Genomic DNA, 21,594 nt, shown 5'->3' on the forward strand with positions numbered 1-21,594 from the left:
ATGGGCTGCTAGATGGCCACTAGCACATCTGCAGCACCCAGGTCCCATAGCTCTGTGTGCTTTTATTGTGTTAAAAAAACGTTATGATTGATATGCAAATCACCTGAGATGAGTCCTGTATCCGGAGATGAGTCAAGCGGAAAGGAGCCCAGCACCGCCCCGCGTCCTCCAAATCTCCTCCTTGCTGGCTGACGTCACAGAGCTGGAGCGCCGAAATCTCGCGATGCGCAAGCTAGCGCATGCGCAGTGTCGGCATCATGTTCATTCCCTGTACTGGCATCAGCACAGGGAACGAACTACGCATGCGCTAGCTCGCGCATTGCGAGATTTCGGCGCTCCAGCTCTGTGACGTCAGCCAGCAAGGAGGAGATTCGGAGGACGTGGGGCGGTGCTGGGCTCCTTTCCGCTTGACTCATCTCCGGCTACAGGGCACATATCAGGTCATTTGCATATCAATCAAAACGGTTTTTTAACACAATAAAAGCGCAGAGAGCTATGGGACCTGGGTATTGCGGATGTGCTAGTGGCCATCTAGCAGCCCGTGTCCCCAGCTCTATGCACAAAATCCTGGTGACAGGTTTCCTTTAATTCAATAAAATCATGGTTTTAATGGTGAACTTAAAGACTCATGGCTTTCTTTTTATATATATAATTAAATGAGTTGGTTCTGTTACAAGTATAGAAACTTATAAGAGTGGACATATCTTTTGTATGTTATCTATATATAGAGGTATTATCTGTAATTGTAATCCTGCTTGTGATGATTTTAGCTACTAAAATGCTTCCTGTACAGAACAGAAAATCATGACCTAATATTCGACCTAGTGGTCAAAAAATGCATGACGGTATACGTTTTTTAAACATAGATAGAGATATGGAAAATTAAAAAGCAAACGAAAAAAAATATGTTCCGCATAAAAAAATGTGATTTAGACAATAGGGGATATGTGCACGAATAGAAAGATCTCAGTGGACTGTGTAAGTGCACTGTGTGCTGGAAAGTGGGCTAGGAGTCTGCACACTAGAAACCAATGGAGGGGAGTGTGTAGGGATCTATAGACGGGTGGCATAGGTGACTGGCGGGGCATGACATTGCACGCTCGTGCAGTAGTGCCTTTCCGGCGCAACGCAGATTGCTTACAGCCGGGGAAGACAGGAGAAAACTCTAGAAGTTAGAATAGTACTGTCCAATGGTGTTACGGAAAAGTGGAGTCATATAACTAATGACCATTATCTGATGGGCTGCTGGATTTAAATAAGAAAGGGCAGCACTACTGTCATTTTATCACATGTGGCTGATGAAGCATAGCTTTTTAAAATATTACTCTTAGAAAGTTTCCACTGGAGGCTCAAGGAATGAAATATATTCCTCCTGCTTCATTACACCTAATGCCAAAAATAATTACTGCAAAATCAAAAGAGTAATCATATTCAGATTAACAAAACGTTTTATTAACCTAGTGCTGGAATGAACGCTTGGGTTGAGGACATACTCTGCAGTACCAGCTGTGGCCACTGGGTAGCACATAGTTCAGTGCTTTACATGTAACCGTCCGCTTTACTGGTTAAGTAAAAACCCCATTCCAAAATAATAATTATTGTCTGTATATAATCTCCTGGTTATTTATAACTTTCTAATGGGTTTTGTCTTTCCTGCGTCCTTAGCCAAGGCAAACAAAGTGATCTCCATGAACTCCGACAGAACATATTATGGAAACATACTAGACTGCTGACTTGGAATTTCAAAAAAAATCTTTAATATTTTAGATACATTGTATTTGTTTATATTTGTAAATTATACTTTGACTCCAATATTATTATTTTTTTCTCTGTAGGCATTAAAATAGCCAATTTTATTTTTTCTCTGGACATACAGTAAATGGACAGTAAAGCTTCCCCATGTACCTTAGAGCCAATTTAAAGTTTGCTGCGATGGTTTACTGAAAGGCGTTGTGCAGTGCTACGATATTGATGACCTATCCTCCTATGCATAACCTCATATACCTAACCCCCAAATAAATCCGTGGCATGTTCCATAAGATGCTATACCGTATGTGTAGAGGTGTTCTCTACTAGAAGCTATAGGAAGGAAAAGGTCTCCAGTCTTGGGCTGCTTTCACACAGTCAGGCCTCGTCCACATTTCCGTTTTTCACTGACGTGTGCTGTCCGCATTTTCCACGGACAGCACACGTACCCATTGATTTAAATGTGTCTGTTCACACATCAGTATGCATCCGTGGTGCATCTGTTTTTTCACTGAAGACTGATAGAAGATTGTTTGGAAATTGATTTTCAGCTGAGTAACGTCAGTGAATTATGGATGACACACGGACCAACCATGGATCCTTCATGGACATCTTCACGGATGAAACACTTACGCTTTTTTCCACGGACGTGTCCCTGACACACGGAAATGTGGACGAGGCCTCAGTGTTTGAGCAGTGATTTTCATCAGAGAATGTGAGCCAAAAAGACTATGACATAGTGGGAATAACAGAAACATGGCTGGATGATAGCTATGACTGGGCAGTTAATGTACAAGGTTACAGTCTGTTTAGAAAGGATTGTCAAAACCGGAGAGGGGGGGTCTGCCGTTATGTAAAGTCCAGTCTAAAGCCCACACTCCGTGAAGATATAAGTGAGGGACATGAACATGTGGAGTCACTGTGGGTAGAGATACATGGAGCTAAAAACAACAATAAATTACTAATAGGAGTTTACTATAAACCACCTAATATACCAGAGTCCACAGAAAATCTACTACTAAACGAGATAGACGAGGCGGCAAATCATAATGAGGTGGTTATTATGGGGGACTTCAACTACCCAGATATAGACTGGGAAACTGAAACTTGTATATCTAATAAAGGAAACAGGTTCTTGGCAATAACCAAAGACAATTACCTCTACTAACTAGTTCAGGACCTGACTAGAGGGACGGCCATACTGGACTTAGTATTAACCAATAGGCCTGACAGAACAACAGACGTGCAGGTTGGGGGACACCTGGGAAATAGTGACCATAAAGTAATAACCTTCCAATTATCATTCAAAAGAGCGTTTCTACAGGGAGGAACAAAAATACCAAACTTCAAAAAAGCTAAATTTAGCCAACTAAGAGAGGCCATAGGCCGAACTAACTGGGACAAAGTCCTCAAAAATAAAAATACAGCCACAAAATGGGATATCTTTAAAAACATCCTAAAATCTAATTGTGAGAGGTACATACCTTATGGGAATAAAAGGTTAAGGAACAAAAAGAAACCAATGTGGATAAATAGAACTGTAAAGAAAGCTATAAATGACAAAAAGAAAGCATATAATTCACTGAAACAGGAGGGGAGCACAGAAGCACTGAAAAACTATAAGGAAAAAAATAGAACATGTAAAAAACAAATAAAAGCGGCCAAACTAGAGACCGAGAGATTAATTGCCAAAGAGAGTAAAACTAACCCTAAAATGTTCTTCAATTATATAAATGTTAAAAAGTATAAATCTGAAGGTGTCGGCCCTTTAAAGAGTAATGAGGGGGAAGTCGCAGAGAGCGATGAGGAGAAAGCAAAGCTGTTAAATATTTTTTTCTCCAATGTATTCACTGAGGAAAATAAACTGTCAGATGACATGCAGAATGCAAAAATAAATTCCCCATTAAAAGTGTCCTGTCTGACCCAGGAAGAAGTACATCAGCGACTTAAAAAGATTAAAATAGACAAATCGCCAGGACCGGATGGCATACACCCCCGTATCCTAAAGGAATTAAGTAATGTCATAGCCAGACCCTTATTTCTGATATTTGCAGACTCTATACTGACAGGGAATGTCCCACAGGATTGGCGCATGGCAATATGTGGTGCCAATATTCAAAAAGGGTCCAAAAACAGAGCCTGGAAACTATAGGCCGGTAAGTTTAACATCTGTTGTGGGTAAACTGTTTGAAGGTTTTCTGAGAGATGCTATATTAGAGCATCTCAACGGAAATAAGCAAATAACGCCATATCAGCATGGCTTCATGAGGGATCGGTCATGTCAGGACTAATTTAATCAGTTTCTATGAGGAGGTAAGTTCTAGACTTGACAGCGGCAAATCAATGGATGTCGTATATCTGGACTTCTCCAAAGCATTTGACACTGTACCACATAAAAGGTTAGTATATAAATGAGAATGCTCGGACTGGGAGAAAACATCTGTATGTGGGTAAGTAACTGGCTCAAGTGATAGAAAACAGAGGGTGGTTATTAACGGTACACTACTCAGATTGGGTCACTGTCACTAGTGGAGTACCTCAGGGGTCAGTATTGGGCCCTATTCTCTTCAATATATTTATTAATGATCTTGTAGAAGGCTTGCATAGTAAAGTATCAATTTTCGCAGATGACACTAAACTGTGTAAAGTAATTACACTGATGAGGACAGTATACTACTACAGAGGGATCTGGATAGATTGGAGGCTTGGGCAGATAAGTGGCAGATGAGGTTTAACACTGATAAATGTAAAGTTATGCACATGGGAAGGAAAAATGCAAGTCACCCGTACATACTAAATGGTAAAACACTCGGTAACACTGACATGGAAAAGGATCTAGGAATTTTAATAAACAGCAAACTAAGCTGCAAAAACCAGTGTCAGGCAGCTGCTGCCAAGGCCAACAAGATAATGGGTTGCATCAAAAGGGGCATAGATGCCCTTTATAAGAACATAGTCCTACCACTTTACAAATCACTAGTCAGACCACACATGGAGTACTGTGTACAGTTCTGGGCTCCTGTGAACAAGGCAGACATAGCAGAGCTGGAGAAGGTCCAGAGGAGAGCAACTAAAGTAATAACTGGAATGGGGCAACTACAGTACCCTGAAAGATTATCAAAATTAGGGTTATTCACTTTAGAAAAAAGACTGAGGGGAGATCTAATTAATATGTATAAATATATCAGGGGTCAGTACAGAGATCTCTCCCATCATCTATTTATCCCCAGGACTGTGACTGTGACGAGGGGACATCCTCTGCGTCTGGAGGAAAGAAGGTTTGTACACAAACATAGAAGAGGATTCTTTACGGTAAGAGCAGTGAGACTATGGAGCTCTCTGCCTGAGGAGGTGGTGATGGTGAGTACAATAAAGGAATTCAAGAGGGGCCTGGATGTATTTCTGGAGCTTAATAATATTACAGGCTATAGCTACTAGAGAGGGATCGTTGATCCAGGGAGTTATTCTGATTGCCTGATTGGAGTCGGGAAGGAATTTTTTATTCCCCTAAAGTGGAGAAAATTGGCTTCTACCTCACAGGGTTTTTTTTTTTGCCTTCCTCTGGATCAACTTGCAGGATAACAGGCCGAACTGGATGGACAAATGTCTTTTTTCGGCCTTATGTACTATGTTACAACCAGAAACGGAGCCTACTCTGAGATCAGGTATAATGATAAGATTTGCCCTTGTTCTGTGTTTTTGACCTGCACCTGGTTTTGGCTCACAATCACGGATGGAAATCACTGATCAAACACTGACTGTGTGAAAGTGGCCTTACAGCGTCCTGCAGAACTTGTACGGCAGTGCATGCATGGCCTTTATCATTGGCTGTATAGATAGGCATTAGTATTATAAAATGGAATGTTTGCAATATACCCCTTTTCTTAACTTTACTCCATGTAGCATTGAAACCATGAAACAGCAAGGCGTACAGATCTTATAATGGCTCCTATGGGTGACAGATCTGATCATGCCATTCATCTTACTCTAATTATGACTGTATAAATTCCCAGGGAGGCCTAAGTCACTAATACATTAGTGTCAGCAGATTTGTACCTATGGATCTGGCTGAACTGTTACATGTGCACTTGGAAGCTGGAGGCATCTGTATTGGTCCCATGTTCATAACTGTGCGCATTGCTGAGAAAATGATGTTTTAATATATACAAATGAGCTTCGAGAAGCAACGCGGGAGTTGTCATTGCACCTAGAGGCTCCGCTCTATCTGCAACTTCTACACCCTCTTTGAATGACAGGGCCAGGCAACGAAAACATCATCATTGCTGGCCCAGTCAAAGCTCAGATCTTCATGGTACACAATGACTAAGGACACGGTGTGCCTCAGAAACTCGTCAGTGGTGTATTAAGTGGTGAGTGCATAGATGGAGTTTTAATATGTACTAATAAAAAGTTTTATTCATGTTGGACTTATTTTTTGGAGGTAGAAAAAGCAAAGACAAATGGTGATATCCAGTGTTGACTATCTATTAAAATGGCAAAACAGATAAAACAATAGTAAAGAATGCTATGCGTTTCGAGAGTGGATGTGCCTGACGAAGAGAGTGGTTCACTTTCGAAACGCATAGCATTTTTACTAATGTTTTAAAATCTACTATTATTTTACCATTTTGAATAACCAGTCAACAGTAGTAGCGCACTGGGTATCTCCATTTTTACTTGCTTTCTACCATCTATGTAGGCAACACAGCTTTACGAAGGAGGACAAGCCTGAGGGTCATATCATCCTTCTCTCTGACCAGGGTTTTGGCTGTGAACAAGTTTTGGGGTGAGGTGAGAGCTGTGGCTGTATGAACAGCACCAGGAGAGGGACCCAATTTGGTCTTGGCCATGGGTCACCTTGTCTTTCTGTACTCCACCACTTTAGAGTAGAACGAAAGACTATCTGCAATAATGAATCAATTTACCCCAGAGAGAAATATCATCGTGAAAATTTTAGGCAACAAAACAAAGGATTTCATGGGCATCGATGGCACCCGGATGTGGATCAGAAGATAGAAATCTGTGAACTTATTTGGAATATACTGTATAAGCTGGCTCTTGGCGTAACTTGAGGAGCCATGAGTATAACAAGCTTTCATGCTCAGCGATCAGCGCAGTACATCACGTGTAGAGCCCATTTGCACACCTCATTATGGCACCCTTTGGGCCTGCATTTATAGATATCATGCTTCCTGCAGTGGAATGGGTTGTTTGCTGCCAATGACAATTCTTTCCTCACATCTGATTCTGTAGAAAAAGATATGAATCGCTTTGAATAGGATGTTGCTTTATAGTCCTTGCTTTCATGAGTCTACAATTGCATTATTAAAGATCATTGAAGGCTATGTTGACATTGAGTTCGGCGTGTTTTCCATGCCAAAACCCATGGCAAGAAAATACCTAACTTGAATGAACTATTGATTATTATGGAAATTCGCACCTTAGTTTTGAATTAATTTTTACTCCACGCTCATGTGGAATGGGCAGATCCACAGGATGTAAACGGAAAAAGCCACCACAGAAATCTAAGGGCGAACCTTGGATTCCTGCTGTGGATTTTGTGGAAAAAACACGTTGGCCTTTTCTCCAGTAAGATTTTGATGGGGACGTGTCTTCTTGAAGTAAACACAGATTTTTGTGTAATCTGAGCCATTATCTGTGTGATTATTATTACAGGAGGTAACCATAGGTAGGCATTACAGTTCCCCTACACCTCCCAACTTTTTGGACTGTCAAAGAGGGGCATTCATGGTTCAATCTATACTTCAGATCAAAAAGAGGGACATTTAAGGGGTCAAAGAGAGATGAGAGGGACTTGGGTTAAAAGTAAGGACTGTTGCTCCAAAAGAGGGACACTTGGGATGTCTGCAGTTCCCTATGTGGTGGTCACCTATGAAAAGCAACATAAATTTAGTAGTACAATGCTGCTCGTTTATAAGGCTCTCCACCAGGTACCTCCATCATATTTTCCTTGAAGTATTTTTCTTTTAATTTCAAAAAATCAATCCTAATAAAAATCACTTAGCAGTCCTAATTCTCCTGTATAGTATCCTTCCCATCCCATCCACCCACAGTAAGAGAGACATAGTGTACTGTCCTGCTTTCATCTCCATCCAAGAGCTCCCCGTACCCTTTGGTCAGCCATTGACCTATGATTCATCCTGTCTTGAGCAGCTTCTCACTTCTGTCCACAGGACTTTCCCGTGCCACACCCAATTCACTGTCATGGTCCGTGGGCTTAAAGCGGTTGTCTCACTTCATCAAATGCCATTTATCATGTAGAGAAAGTTAATACAAGGCACCTACTAATGTATTGTGATTGTCCATATTGCTTCCTTTGCTGGCTGGATTAATTTTTCCATCACATTATACACTGCTCTTTTCCATGGGTTATGACCACTCCGCAATCCATCAGTGGTGGCCGTGCACAGAAAAAAGTGTTGACCTCTCTTTTTTTCTTCACTTTTTCCTATAGTGTGGCAAGCACAACCACCTATGCTGAATTGCAGGGTAGTTATAACCATGGAAACGAGCAGTGTATAATGCAATGGAAAAATGAATCCAGCCAGCAAAGGAGGCAATATGGAGAGTCATTAATGACAATACATTAGTAGGTGCCTTGTATTAACTTTCTCTACATGATAAATGGCATTTGATGAAGTGAGACAACCCCTTTAACTAGCTATCTGTCTATCCATACATCCATCTATCTGTCCATCTGCTTTCTATCTGTATATCTCTGTCTGTCCATAGGAACATCTATTTGTGTCTGTATGTATGTCTATCTGTTCATCTGCTTCTGTCTCTCCATCTATCTCTGTCCGTCTATCTCTGTCCGTCTGTTTGCTCCATCTGTCTGTCCCTTTATCTCTGTCCATCTGTTTGTCTATCTGTTTGTACCTATCTATCTCATATCTTTCTATCTATCTATCTATCTATCTTCTGATTTGTGGAGCAGCGGCTCAGACCTGTAACGATGATCATCACAGTTAGATATCCTTAGTCTTCACACCAGCTTCATAGTTTACATGTGGGTGAATCAATACAAGGAGAATGAAGGTCTGTGAGCTGTACTATAAATGTGATTAGGTTGCTTGTGGTTGCACAGCACAAACCACAGCTACGTATCTGGCTGACAGCTTAGCTGGTTTATAGCTTGGTGCTCGTCCACTGTAATTTTTTAAAATTGCACAGTTGTTGTTTCCATTGGCTCCAAATCTATGCCCAATATAATAGTACAAGCCGAGGCATTTACCACCGTTCAAACTGTATATGATGAGGGTCCTTGGATGTCTTCCCAACTCCTGCAACAATTTTGCCTCTAGTTGATAAACACCAGCTCAGGGGCAGAGCGATTGAAACATGGGTCCTCATCCGATGAACCTGGGCAGGTCTTCACCAGATCACACACTTACTCCAGTTCCTAAAGAGCCCAGAGGCTCCTCCTGCCCCTCAATAATCACCAGCTCCAAAGACCCTCATTGCCATGGCCGCTATGACTATTTCCCGACTGCCTGTCCAACTATCCCCACTGAGTGAGCCGATACATGTGGGGCAATGCAAGGGCATCATTTCCAACATTTTTCAACACGCCCAATATATTAAAACATTTACTGGATCAAGGCTAAACTGTTCTGTTTATAGCCAGCCTTAGGGTACGACCACACATCGCGGTCATAAGGCAGTTGTGACGAGGCTGCGCTGCAGAGGGTACTGTACAACGACACAGGCTGCATTGAACCCTAATTAAACTAATGAAGACCGCACTCTTTATTAATTCTGCATTGTTAATGGCTGCGCGGCATCCGCAATACTGTGCAGCCATTAACAGTATTCTCTGTGTTTCATATGATTGCTACATTCTGTGTAGTTTGCTCTTGTGGTGCATGTGGACCGCGTCGACGTCCTCCATTGTATGCATATTTTGCTGGGGTTAGTCGATTACCGCGGTCCACATGCGGTCGGGCTGCTCCCCCTAATTGAGGACACGCCACTGTGTCTGGGGTTGAGCAGCTCCTCCAAAACTGCCACTAATACATTTTTTTGTTTTTTGGTTTCAGCCATTAACAGTGCAGACTGACTGGACCTATGTGGTCCTAATTAGTTTAATTAGTGCCCTATGCATGCTGTATTACCGCGCAGTAATTGACATGATAGAGTTAATGTCTACATTATGGCATTTTTTGGTCCAAATATTGACATCATGGTCTCAACTCCATGTTTTGATACAGAGTTCGATACTCCATGCAAAGACATAGGCCCACATTTGTTAAGCATGCCAGGCTAAAAAAAAAAAATGTGCCAAATGAAATGTGCTAAATGTATTAATAGGAGGATGCCTCTTAATAACTTTGGTGCATTTTGAACTGTCTTAAAATTAGAAAATAAAATCGATGCCTGCAATGAGCTTTAGTGGTGAGTACCAAGAGCAGTTCCAAATATTTGCTTAAAGTATTAATTGTCCGTCATATTCAACTTTTTGAGTCCTGTTTCCTGGAGTAAGCTGATTAATAAACATGGGTCTTAAGAGTTAAAAGATAACATTCAGACTTATTGTAGCCACCACTAGATGGAGGTAAAGAGCATACTGTATACTGTTATACATTAACCGCAAAATGAATGTCTACTTTCTTTTGATAGCTTGCAATGCAGACCCCGAGTCTGCAGCAATATCTTTTTGACGTTGCTGCCTTAACTTTCCTGCAGTCTAGCAGGAGCAGGTTGGATTCCCGTCTGTCGGAGACAGAGGTGGTTTATAACTACTTCTGGCTTCTTTCTTACAGTCTACATAGTTCTCATTGAGTGCCATGTAGTGAATAGAGAAAGTGGAAATGCTGCAGCATCTACTGAACCCTGTGATCACGTGATCTTCAAGTGTCTTCTGGCACATAGGGGCTGTTTTCACCTGTAACGAAGTTCCTAGACATGCCCAAGTTATGCCTTGTTCAAACGGTCAGCGTTCGGTCGGTGATTTCCATCAGTGGATATTTCCCCTACACCTTATCTCTGTGGAGGCTTCGAATCCTGGTTTTGACTCACAATCAATTATGACTTTACAGTGTAAAAGTGCAAAAAAAAAAAGGTTGTGTAAATGTCCCCCAGAGGACTTTTAAGACCTCATGGGAGTAGCCAAAGCCACCCCATTCATCCATGACTATAAATACTAGTAGGAGGGTTCCCAGGGCTCAATGTTCATGGCTGAGCTCTGGGGTCCACTCATCTGACAATTCTATTAGGCACCAAAACAGATGGCACCGCCAACGTTGGCTGTACGAGGGAGGCTAGAAGGGAAAAAAAAACACAGCAAAATACAGTAGTCATGGAAGATATTGCTGCAAAGGTAAGCAAGCAGCTGTATTTCTAGGAGTATGTGCCAGGTCCTTTTCAATTCCGCTCAGTATATGTGTGTAGCAATTACCTTGAAGGCTATAGTTTCTCTCTAGTTAGGATCCACTGCTGGCTTTAGCCCAACAAAGATGACTGCACTCAACTGCGCTGTATGAACTTGGCCTTAGCACAATCATCTCATCATGTACTGATTTCCTTGGCTTGTGCACAAGCATAGTAAGCCAATCAGAATGGCATACAAGGTATTCTTCATGCTACCTTCTCTGCAGATTCAACTATTGTACAGCTTAAACTGCAATCACTGAAATTAAGTGAAATTCTGCTTTATCTGGCTTAATTCTTAGCTTAGCTCAGCTTAGCATCCCTGGCTGGCATTCAGAAGGCAGCACGTCGGAGGAGTGATGAGCAGAACAGAGGAGGAGAACATCACTAGACATCTTTATCTTCCCTAGAAGCTTCCAACTGAACAGATCAGCTTCTGCAGATTTCTTGATGTCGTTCCATAAAACGTGACTGAACTATTACATTTTTTTTCATACTCCTTTGCATAAGGTGGAAACCAGTGGCAGAACCAAGAAAGATTCATCAGCAGGGAGATGCCTCATGAAAATGGTGCAATACGGGTTATTCCACAATCATGTCAGCAACCAGCTTGTTGACAAAATATTTTGTGGAAGTCAACGTGAATATAACACAGCGAAGTAATAGAATTACCATCAAGAATCATGTGAGAGGCACGAAAATAAGGACATATTTGTTTCAATTATTCCTGACATTTTTATTCTGGGGTGGACAGGAGTTAACTATATCAATGCAACACTTGTGATGATGGTTACAGACTCCTGACCACCTTCTACGGAGAGCTTTGTTACGAAATGGAAAATTCTTAGTCGTTGCACAGTCAAAGGACTCCTGCACACGACCGTATATATTTTTTTTTGCATCTGATCTGCATTTTTGGGATTGGATGCGCATTTTAAAAAATAGGGCCCATGGAAATTGCGAAAGGCACACGGCTGTTCTCCATATTTTTGGATCCGCGGGTTGCTACAACAACTGTATCTCTGCAAACGTTATGACACATCACAAACTCACCCCTCTGGGTTCATATGCTCCTCCTGGCCACCACCACAAGCAGACAGAGATGACATACGTCTGACCTTGGAAAATCGGATATTGATGACCTGACCTGAGGATTGGTTATCAATATTAGGAGTCCAGAAAGACTTTATGGCATCTGCTCACTGGCATCTATTCCGATTGTAGGTAAACCTGTTTGGATTCTGTTGAATTAGCACCAAGTCCTTGAAGTCAGCTGAGCTCCTTGGTCCAAACCAGTGTGGTGGAAAAAAAGAGTTCCCATCAGTGAATTGCGCCGTTGGGTTGATTCTTTCTTGGTCTGTGTGGGAGCTGTATATGGAAAGCAAGAATTTAAATTTAAAGAGTATGTACACCTTCAGGGCCAATTATTTTTAATCATTGCATTTTACTCATTTTGGGCTAAAAATCATTTCTTCAATTTAGTTTTTATTAAAATATTGTGATGTTCTGTCACAAAGAGTTAACTGTGCCAGTCATCTAATAAACCTTATCTCTAAATTACTAAAAGGTCATAAACACTTACTTAAGCTATATTTGTATCAGTAAGATAAGAATTGAGCTATAATGAGTGCTTATAAGGTCAGAGATAAGGGGCCTTCAGCTGAGCTGCCTGATGGAACAAAGTAAATATTCAGAGCCAGCTACTAGAGAATCTCAAGACTACACAGAGAAAAGGACTCCAAATTTTTAATGAAGACTAATTGAAAAAATTATTTTTAGCTCAAAACGAGTACAAAGTAATAAAAGTAAATGCCCCCAAAGGGGTACATAGCCTTTAAGAGCATCTGTCAGCACGATCAAACCTAGTCAACCAGACATACTGCCTCGGAGGGTTGATCTTACTGAGTGCAACAATACCTTTGCTGCATCAATCAGAGGTTTCATTTTAGAGAAACACACACTTTTATATTCATGTTAATGAGGTGCTCAGAGCACCACTTCAATTCCTCCTCTTCCCCTTCAATACTCCTGCTTCTGGACTGAAGGATATAAACACTTACTTAAGCAACATTCTTATCAGTAAGATAAGAATTGAGCTATAATGAGTGTTTATAAGATCATAGATCAGAGATAAGGAGTAGAGTTGAGCGAACACCTGGATGTTCGGGTTCGAGAAGTTCGGCCGAACATCCCGGAAATGTTCGGGTTCGGGATCCGAACCCGATCCGAACTTCGTCCCGAACCCGAACCCCATTGAAGTCAATGGGGACCCGAACTTTTCGGCACTAAAAAGGCTGTAAAACAGCCCAGGAAAGAGCTAGAGGGCTGCAAAAGGCAGCAACATGTAGGTAAATCCCCTGCAAACAAATGTGGATAGGGAAATGAATTAAAATAAAAATTAAATAAATAAAAATTAACCAAAATCAATTGGAGAGAGGTTCCATAGCAGAGAATCTGGCTTCCCGTCACCCACCACTGGAACAGTCCATTCTCAGATATTTAGGCCCCGGCACCCAGGCAGAGGAGAGAGGTCCCGTAACAGAGAATCTGTCTTCATGTCAGCAGAGAATTAGTCTGCATGTCATAGCAGAGAATGAGGCTTCACGTCAGCCACCACTGCAACAGTCCATTGGCATATATTTAGGCCCAGCACCCAGGCAGAGGAGAGAGGTCCCGTAACAGACAATCTGGCTTCATGTCAGCAGAGAATCAGTCTGCATGTCATAGCAGAGAATCAGGCTTCACGTCACCCACCACTGCAACAGTCCATTGTCATAAATTTAGGCCCAGCACTAGTGTTGAGCGGCATGTCCCATATTCGAATTCGCGAAATTTTGTGAATATTCGAAAGAATATTCGTAAAATATTCGCGATTATTCAAATTCGTTATTATTTCGCATATGCGATAATTCGAATTTTCGCATCGCATAATACATATGCTATGCAAAATTCACATGTGCGCTAATGAAATCGCCTTACGAAGATTCGCAACTCAATTCAATCACTAATGTATGAATGCAATGCCCTTTGCCTCTGTTCTGGGACAAGTGTAGATATTCGCATGTGCGCTAATAAAATCGCCTTACGAAGATTCGCACCTCAATCACTTTCTAGGGAATGTGAGACTTTTGGGAATCAATCGAGATACAGTGGGGGGTGATGACAGTAGTTGACAGAGTACAGATCAATGTAATCTGTAAGGTGGAAAGTAAAATAAAAAATACGAATTTTCGTTAATCGAATTTTACGAAGTTCTACGTATTCGCGAATATGGTGCTATACTATATGAATGCACAGGCCTTTGCCTCTCTGTTCTGGGGACAAGTGTAGATATTTGCATTTGCGTTAATAAAATCGCCTTACGAAGATTCGCAGCTCAATTCAATCACTAATGTATGAATGCAAAGCCCTTTGCCTCTGTTCTGGGACAAGTGTAGATATTCGCATGTGCGCTAATAAAATCGCCTTACGAAGATTCGCAACTCAATTCACTAATGTATGAATGCAAAGCCCTTTGCCTCTGTTCTGGGACGTGCCGATATTCGCATGTGCGCTAATAAAATCGCCTTACGAAGATTCGCGCCTCAATCACTTTCTAGGCAATGTGAGTAAGATCTGAGCTGTTGGACCTTTGGGAAACAATCAATTATATGTGTACTGTAATTTTGTGGGGGGGGGGGGGAAAAAACAAAAAACGAATATTCGTTTTTACGAATATATAGCACTATATTCGAAATATTCGCGAAATCGCGAAGTTGCGATATTCGCGAAAAAAATTTGCTTTTCGAATATTCGCGCTCAACACTACCCAGCACCCAGGCAGAGGAGAGAGGTCCCGTAACAGACAATCTGGCTTCATGTCAGCAGAGAATCAGTCTGCATGTCATAGCAGAGAATGAGGCTTCACGTCAGCCACCACTGCAACAGTCCATTGGCATATATTTAGGCCCAGCACCCAGGCAGAGGAGGGAGGTCCCGTAACAGAGAATCTGTCTTCATGTCAGCAGAGAATTAGTCTGCATGTCATAGCAGAGAATGAGGCTTCACGTCAGCCACCACTGCAACAGTCCATTGGCATATATTTAGGCCCAGCACACACACAGGCAGAGGAGAGAGGTCCCGTAACAGAGAATCTGGCTTCATGTCAGCAGAGAATTAGTCTGCATGTCATAGCAGAGAATGAGGCTTCACGTCAGCCACCACTGCAACAGTCCATTGGCATATATTTAGGCCCAGCACACACACAGGCAGAGGAGAGAGGTCCCGTAACAGAGAATCTGGCTTCATGTCAGCAGAGAATCAGTCTGCATGTCATAGCAGAGAATGAGGCTTCACGTCAGCCACCACTGCAACAGTCCATTGGCATATATTTAGGCCCAGCACCCAGGCAGAGGAGGGAGGTCCCGTAACAGAGAATCTGTCTTCATGTCAGCAGAGAATTAGTCTGCATGTCATAGCAGAGAATGAGGCTTCACGTCAGCCACCACTGCAACAGTCCATTGGCATATATTTAGGCCCAGCACCCAGGCAGAGGAGGGAGGTCCCGTAACAGAGAATCTGTCTTCATGTCAGCAGAGAATTAGTCTGCATGTCATAGCAGAGAATGAGGCTTCACGTCAGCCACCACTGCAACAGTCCATTGGCATATATTTAGGCCCAGCACACACACAGGCAGAGGAGAGAGGTCCCGTAACAGAGAATCTGGCTTCATGTCAGCAGAGAATCAGTCTGCATGTCATAGCAGAGAATGAGGCTTCACGTCAGCCACCACTGCAACAGTCCATTGGCATATATTTAGGCCCAGCACACACAGGCAGAGGAGAGAGGTCCCGTAACAGAGGATCTGGCTTCATGTCAGCAGAGAATCAGTCTGCATGTCATAGCAGAGAATCAGGCTTCACGTCAGCCACCACTGCAACAGTCCATTGTCATAAATTTAGGCCCAGCACCCAGGCAGAGGAGAGAGGTCCCGTAACAGAGAATCTGGCTTCATGTCAGCAGAGAATCAGTCTTCATATCATAGCAGAGAATCAGGCTTCACGTCACCCACCACTGTAAGAGTCAATTTTCATAAATTTAGGCCCAGAACCCAGGCAGAGGAGAAAGGTCCCGTAACAGACAATCTGGCTTCATGTCAGCAGAGAATCAGTCTTCATATCATAGCAGAGAATCAGGCTTCACGTCACCCACCACTGCAACAGTCCATTGGCATATATTTAGGCCTAGCACACAGGCAGAGCAGAGAGGTCCCGTAACAGACAATCTGGCTTCATGACAGCAGAGAATCAGTCTGCATGTCATAGCAGAGAATCAGGCTTCACGTCAGCCACCACTGCAACAGTCCATTGTCATAAATTTAGGCCCAGCACCCAGGCAGAGGAGAGAGGTCCCGTAACAGAGAATCTGGCTTCATGTCAGCAGAGAATCAGTCTTCATATCATAGCAGAGAATCAGGCTTCACGTCACCCACCACTGTAAGAGTCAATTTTCATAAATTTAGGCCCAGAACCCAGGCAGAGGAGAAAGGTCCCGTAACAGACAATCTGGCTTCATGTCAGCAGAGAATCAGTCTTCATATCATAGCAGAGAATCAGGCTTCACGTCACCCACCACTGCAACAGTCCATTTTCATAAATTTAGGCCCAGAACCCAGGCAGAGGAGAAGGTCCCGTAACAGACAATCTGGCTTCATGTCAGCAGAGAATCAGTCTTCATATCATAGCAGAGAATCAGGCTTCACGTCACCCACCACTGCAACAGTCCATTTTCATAAATTTAGGCCCAGAACCCAGGCAGAGGAGAAAGGTCCCGTAACAGACAATCTGGCTTCATGTCAGCAGAGAATCAGTCTTCATATCATAGCAGAGAATCAGGCTTCACGTCACCCACCACTGCAACAGTCAATTTTCATAAATTTAGGCCCAGAACCCAGGCAGAGGAGAAGGTCCCGTAACAGACAATCTGGCTTCATGTCAGCAGAGAATCAGTCTTCATATCATAGCAGAGAATCAGGCTTCACGTCACCCACCACTGTAAGAGTCAATTTTCATAAATTTAGGCCCAGAACCCAGGCAGAGGAGAAAGGTCCCGTAACAGACAATCTGGCTTCATGTCAGCAGAGAATCAGTCTTCATATCATAGCAGAGAATCAGGCTTCACGTCACCCACCACTGTAAGAGTCAATTTTCATAAATTTAGGCCCAGAACCCAGGCAGAGGAGAAAGGTCCCGTAACAGACAATCTGGCTTCATGTCAGCAGAGAATCAGTCTTCATATCATAGCAGAGAATCAGGCTTCACGTCACCCACCACTGCAACAGTCCATTGTCATAATTTAGGCCCTAGCACACAGGCAGAGGAGAGAGGTCCCGTAACAGACAATCTGGCTTCATGTCAGCAGAGAATCAGTCTGCATGTCATAGCAGAGAATCAGGCTTCACGTCACCCACCACTGCAACAGTCCATTGGCATATATTTAGGCCTAGCACACAGGCAGAGCAGAGAGGTCCCGTAACAGACAATCTGGCTTCATGTCAGCAGAGAATCAGTCTGCATGTCATAGCAGAGAATCGAGGCTTCACGTCAGCCACCACTGCAACAGTCCATTGGCATATATTTAGGCCTAGCACACAGGCAGAGCAGAGAGGTCCCGTAACAGACAATCTGGCTTCATGTCAGCAGAGAATCAGTCTGCATGTCATAGCAGAGAATGAGGCTTCACGTCACCCACCACTGCAACAGTCCATTGGCATATATTTAGGCCTAGCACACAGGCAGAGCAGAGAGGTCCCGTAACAGACAATCTGGCTTCATGACAGCAGAGAATCAGTCTGCATGTCATAGCAGAGAATGAGGCTTCACGTCAGCCACCACTGCAACAGTCCATTGGCATATATTTAGGCCTAGCACACAGGCAGAGGAGAGGTTCATTCAACTTTGGGTAGCCTCGCAATATAATGGTAAAATGAAAATAAAAATAGGATTGAATGAGGAAGTGCCCTGGAGTCCAATAATATATGGTTATGGGGAGGTAGTTAATGTCTAATCTGGACAAGGGACGGACAGGTCCTGTGGGATCCATGCCTGGTTCATTTTTATGAACGTCAGCTTGTCCACATTGGCTGTAGACAGGCGGCTGCGTTTGTCTGTAATGACGCCCCCTGCCGTGCTGAATACACGTTCAGACAAAACGCTGGCTGCCGGGCAGGCCAGCACCTCCAAGGCATAAAAGGCTAGCTCTGGCCACGTGGACAATTTAGAGACCCAGAAGTTGAATGGGGCCGAACCATCAGTCAGTACGTGGAGGGGTGTGCACACGTACTGTTCCACCATGTTAGTGAAATGTTGCCTCCTGCTAACACGTTGCGTATCAGGTGGTGGTGCAGTTAGCTGTGGCGTGTTGACAAAAGTTTTCCACATCTCTGCCATGCTAACCCTGCCCTCAGAGGAGCTGGCCGTGACACAGCTGCCTTGGCGACCTCTTGCTCCTCCTCTGCCTTGGCCTTGGGCTTCCACTTGTTCCCCTGTGACATTTGGGAATGCTCTCAGTAGCGCGTCTACCAACGTGCGCTTGTACTCGCGCATCTTCCTATCACGCTCCAGTGCAGGAAGTAAGGTGGGCACATTGTCTTTGTAGCGTGGATCCAGCAGGGTGGCAACCCAGTAGTCCGCACAGGTTAAAATGTGGGCAACTCTGCTGTCGTTGCGCAGGCACTGCAGCATGTAGTCGCTCATGTGTGCCAGGCTGCCCAGGGGTAAGGACAAGCTATCCTCTGTGGGAGGCGTATCGTCATCGTCCTGCCTTTCCCCCCAGCCACGCACCAGTGATGGACCCGAGCTGCGTTGGGTGCCACCCCGCTGTGACCATGCTTCATCCTCATCCTCCTCCACCTCCTCCTCATCCTCGTCCTCCTCGTCCTCCAGTAGTGGGCCCTGGCTGGCCACATTTGTACCTGGCCTCTGCTGTTGCCAAAAACCTCCCTCTGAGTCACTTCGAAGAGACTGGCCAGAAAGTGCTAAAAATGACCCCTCTTCCTCCTCCTCCTCCTCCTCCTCCTGGGCCACCTCCTCTTCCATCATCGCCCTAAGTGTTTTCTCAAGGAGACATAGAAGTGGTATTGTAACGCTGATAACGGTGTCATCGCCACTGGCCATGTTGGTGGAGTACTCGAAACAGCGCAACAGGGCACACAGGTCTCGCATGGAGGCCCAGTCATTGGTGGTGAAGTGGTGCTGTTCTGTAGTGCGACTGACCCGTGCGTGCTGCAGCTGAAACTCCACTATGGCCTGCTGCTGCTCGCACAGTCTGTCCAGCATGTGCAAGGTGGAGTTCCACCTGGTGGGCACGTCGCATATGAGGCGGTGAGCGGGAAGGCCGAAGTTACGCTGTAGCGCAGACAGGCGAGCAGCAGCAGGATGTGAACGCCGGAAGCGCGAACAGACGGCCCGCACTTTATGCAGCAGCTCTGACATGTCGGGGTAGTTGTGAATGAACTTCTGCACCACCAAATTCAGCACATGCGCCAAGCAAGGGATGTGCGTCAAATTGGCTAGTCCCAGAGCTGCAACGAGATTTCGCCCATTATCACACACCACCAGGCCGGGCTTGAGGCTCACCGGCAGCAACCACTCGTCGGTCTGTTGTTCAATACCCCGCCACAACTCCTGTGCGGTGTGGGGCCTGTCCCCCAAACATATGAGTTTCAGAATGGCCTGCTGACGTTTACCCCGGGCTGTGCTGAAGTTGGTGGTGAAGGTGTGTGGCTGACTGGATGAGCAGGTGGAAGAAGAGGAGGAGGAAGCCGAGAAGGAGGAGGTGGCAACAGGAGGCAAAGAATGTTGCCCTGCGATCCTTGGCGGCGGAAGGACGTGCGCCAAACAGCTCTCCGCCTGGGGCCCAGCTGCCACTACATTTACCCAGTGTGCAGTTAGGGAGATATAGCGTCCCTGGCCGTGCTTACTGGTCCACGTATCTGTGGTTAGGTGGACCTTGCCACAGATGGCGTTGCGCAGTGCACACTTGATTTTATCGGATACTTGGTTGTGCAGGGAAGGCACGGCTCTCTTGGAGAAGTAGTGGCGGCTGGGAACAACATACTGTGGGACAGCAAGCGACATGAGCTGTTTGAAGCTGTCTGTGTCCACCAGCCTAAATGACAGCATTTCATAGGCCAGTAGTTTAGAAATGCTGGCATTCAGGGCCAGGGATCGAGGGTGGCTAGGTGGGAATTTACGCTTTCTATCAAATGTTTGTGAGATGGAGAGCTGAACGCTGGCGTGTGACATGGTTGAGACGCTTGGTGACGGAGGTGGTGGTGGTGGTGTTGGTGGTACATCCCCTGTTTGCTGGGCGGCAGGTGCCAACGTTCCTCCAGAGGCGGAGGAAGAGGCCGAGGCGGCAGCAGCAGAATAGGCCGAGGCGGCAGCAGCAGAAGAGGTAGCAGGGGGAGCCTGAGTGACTTCCTTGGTTTTAAGGTGTTTACTCCACTGCAGTTCATGCTTTGCATGCAGGTGCCTGGTCATGCAGGTTGTGCTCAGGTTCAGAACGTTAATGCCTCGCTTCAGGCTCTGATGGCACAGCGTGCAAACCACTCGGGTCTTGTCGTCAGCACATTGTTTGAAGAAGTGCCATGCCAGGGAACTCCTTGAAGCTGCCTTTGGGGTGCTCGGTCCCAGATGGCGGCGGTCAGTAGCAGGCGGAGTCTCTTGGCGGCGGGTGTTCTGCTTTTGCCCACTGCTCCCTCTTTTGCTACGCTGTTGGCTCGGTCTCACCACTGCCTCTTCCTCCGAACTGTGAAAGTCAGTGGCACGACCTTCATTCCATGTGGGGTCTAGGACCTCATCGTCCCCTGCATCGTCTTCCACCCAGTCTTGATCCCTGACCTCCTGTTCAGTCTGCACACTGCAGAAAGACGCAGCAGTTGGCACCTGTGTTTCGTCATCATCAGAGACATGCTGAGGTGGTATTCCCATGTCCTCATCATCAGGAAACATAAGTGGTTGTGCGTCAGTGCATTCTATGTCTTTCACCGCTGGGGAAGGGCTAGGTGGATGCCCTTGGGAAACCCTGCCAGCGGAGTCTTCAAACAGCATAAGAGACTGCTGCATAACTTGAGGCTGAGACAGTTTCCCTGGTATGCATGGGGGTGATGTGACAGACTGATGGGGTTGGTTTTCAGGCGCCATCTGTGCGCTTTCTGCAGAAGACTGGGTGGGAGATAATGTGAACGTGCTGGATCCACTGTCGGCCACCCAATTGACTAATGCCTGTACCTGCTCAGGCCTTACCATCCTTAGAACGGCATTGGGCCCCACCATATATCGCTGTAAATTCTGGCGGCTACTGGGACCTGAGGTAGTTGGTACACTAGGACGTGTGGATGTGGCAGAACGGCCACGTCCTCTCCCAGCACCAGAGGGTCCACTAACACCACCACGACCATGTCCACGTCCGCGTCCC

The sequence above is a fragment of the Bufo gargarizans genome, chromosome 3 (genome assembly GCF_014858855.1).
Source record: "Bufo gargarizans isolate SCDJY-AF-19 chromosome 3, ASM1485885v1, whole genome shotgun sequence".
NCBI lineage: Eukaryota > Metazoa > Chordata > Amphibia > Anura > Bufonidae > Bufo > Bufo gargarizans.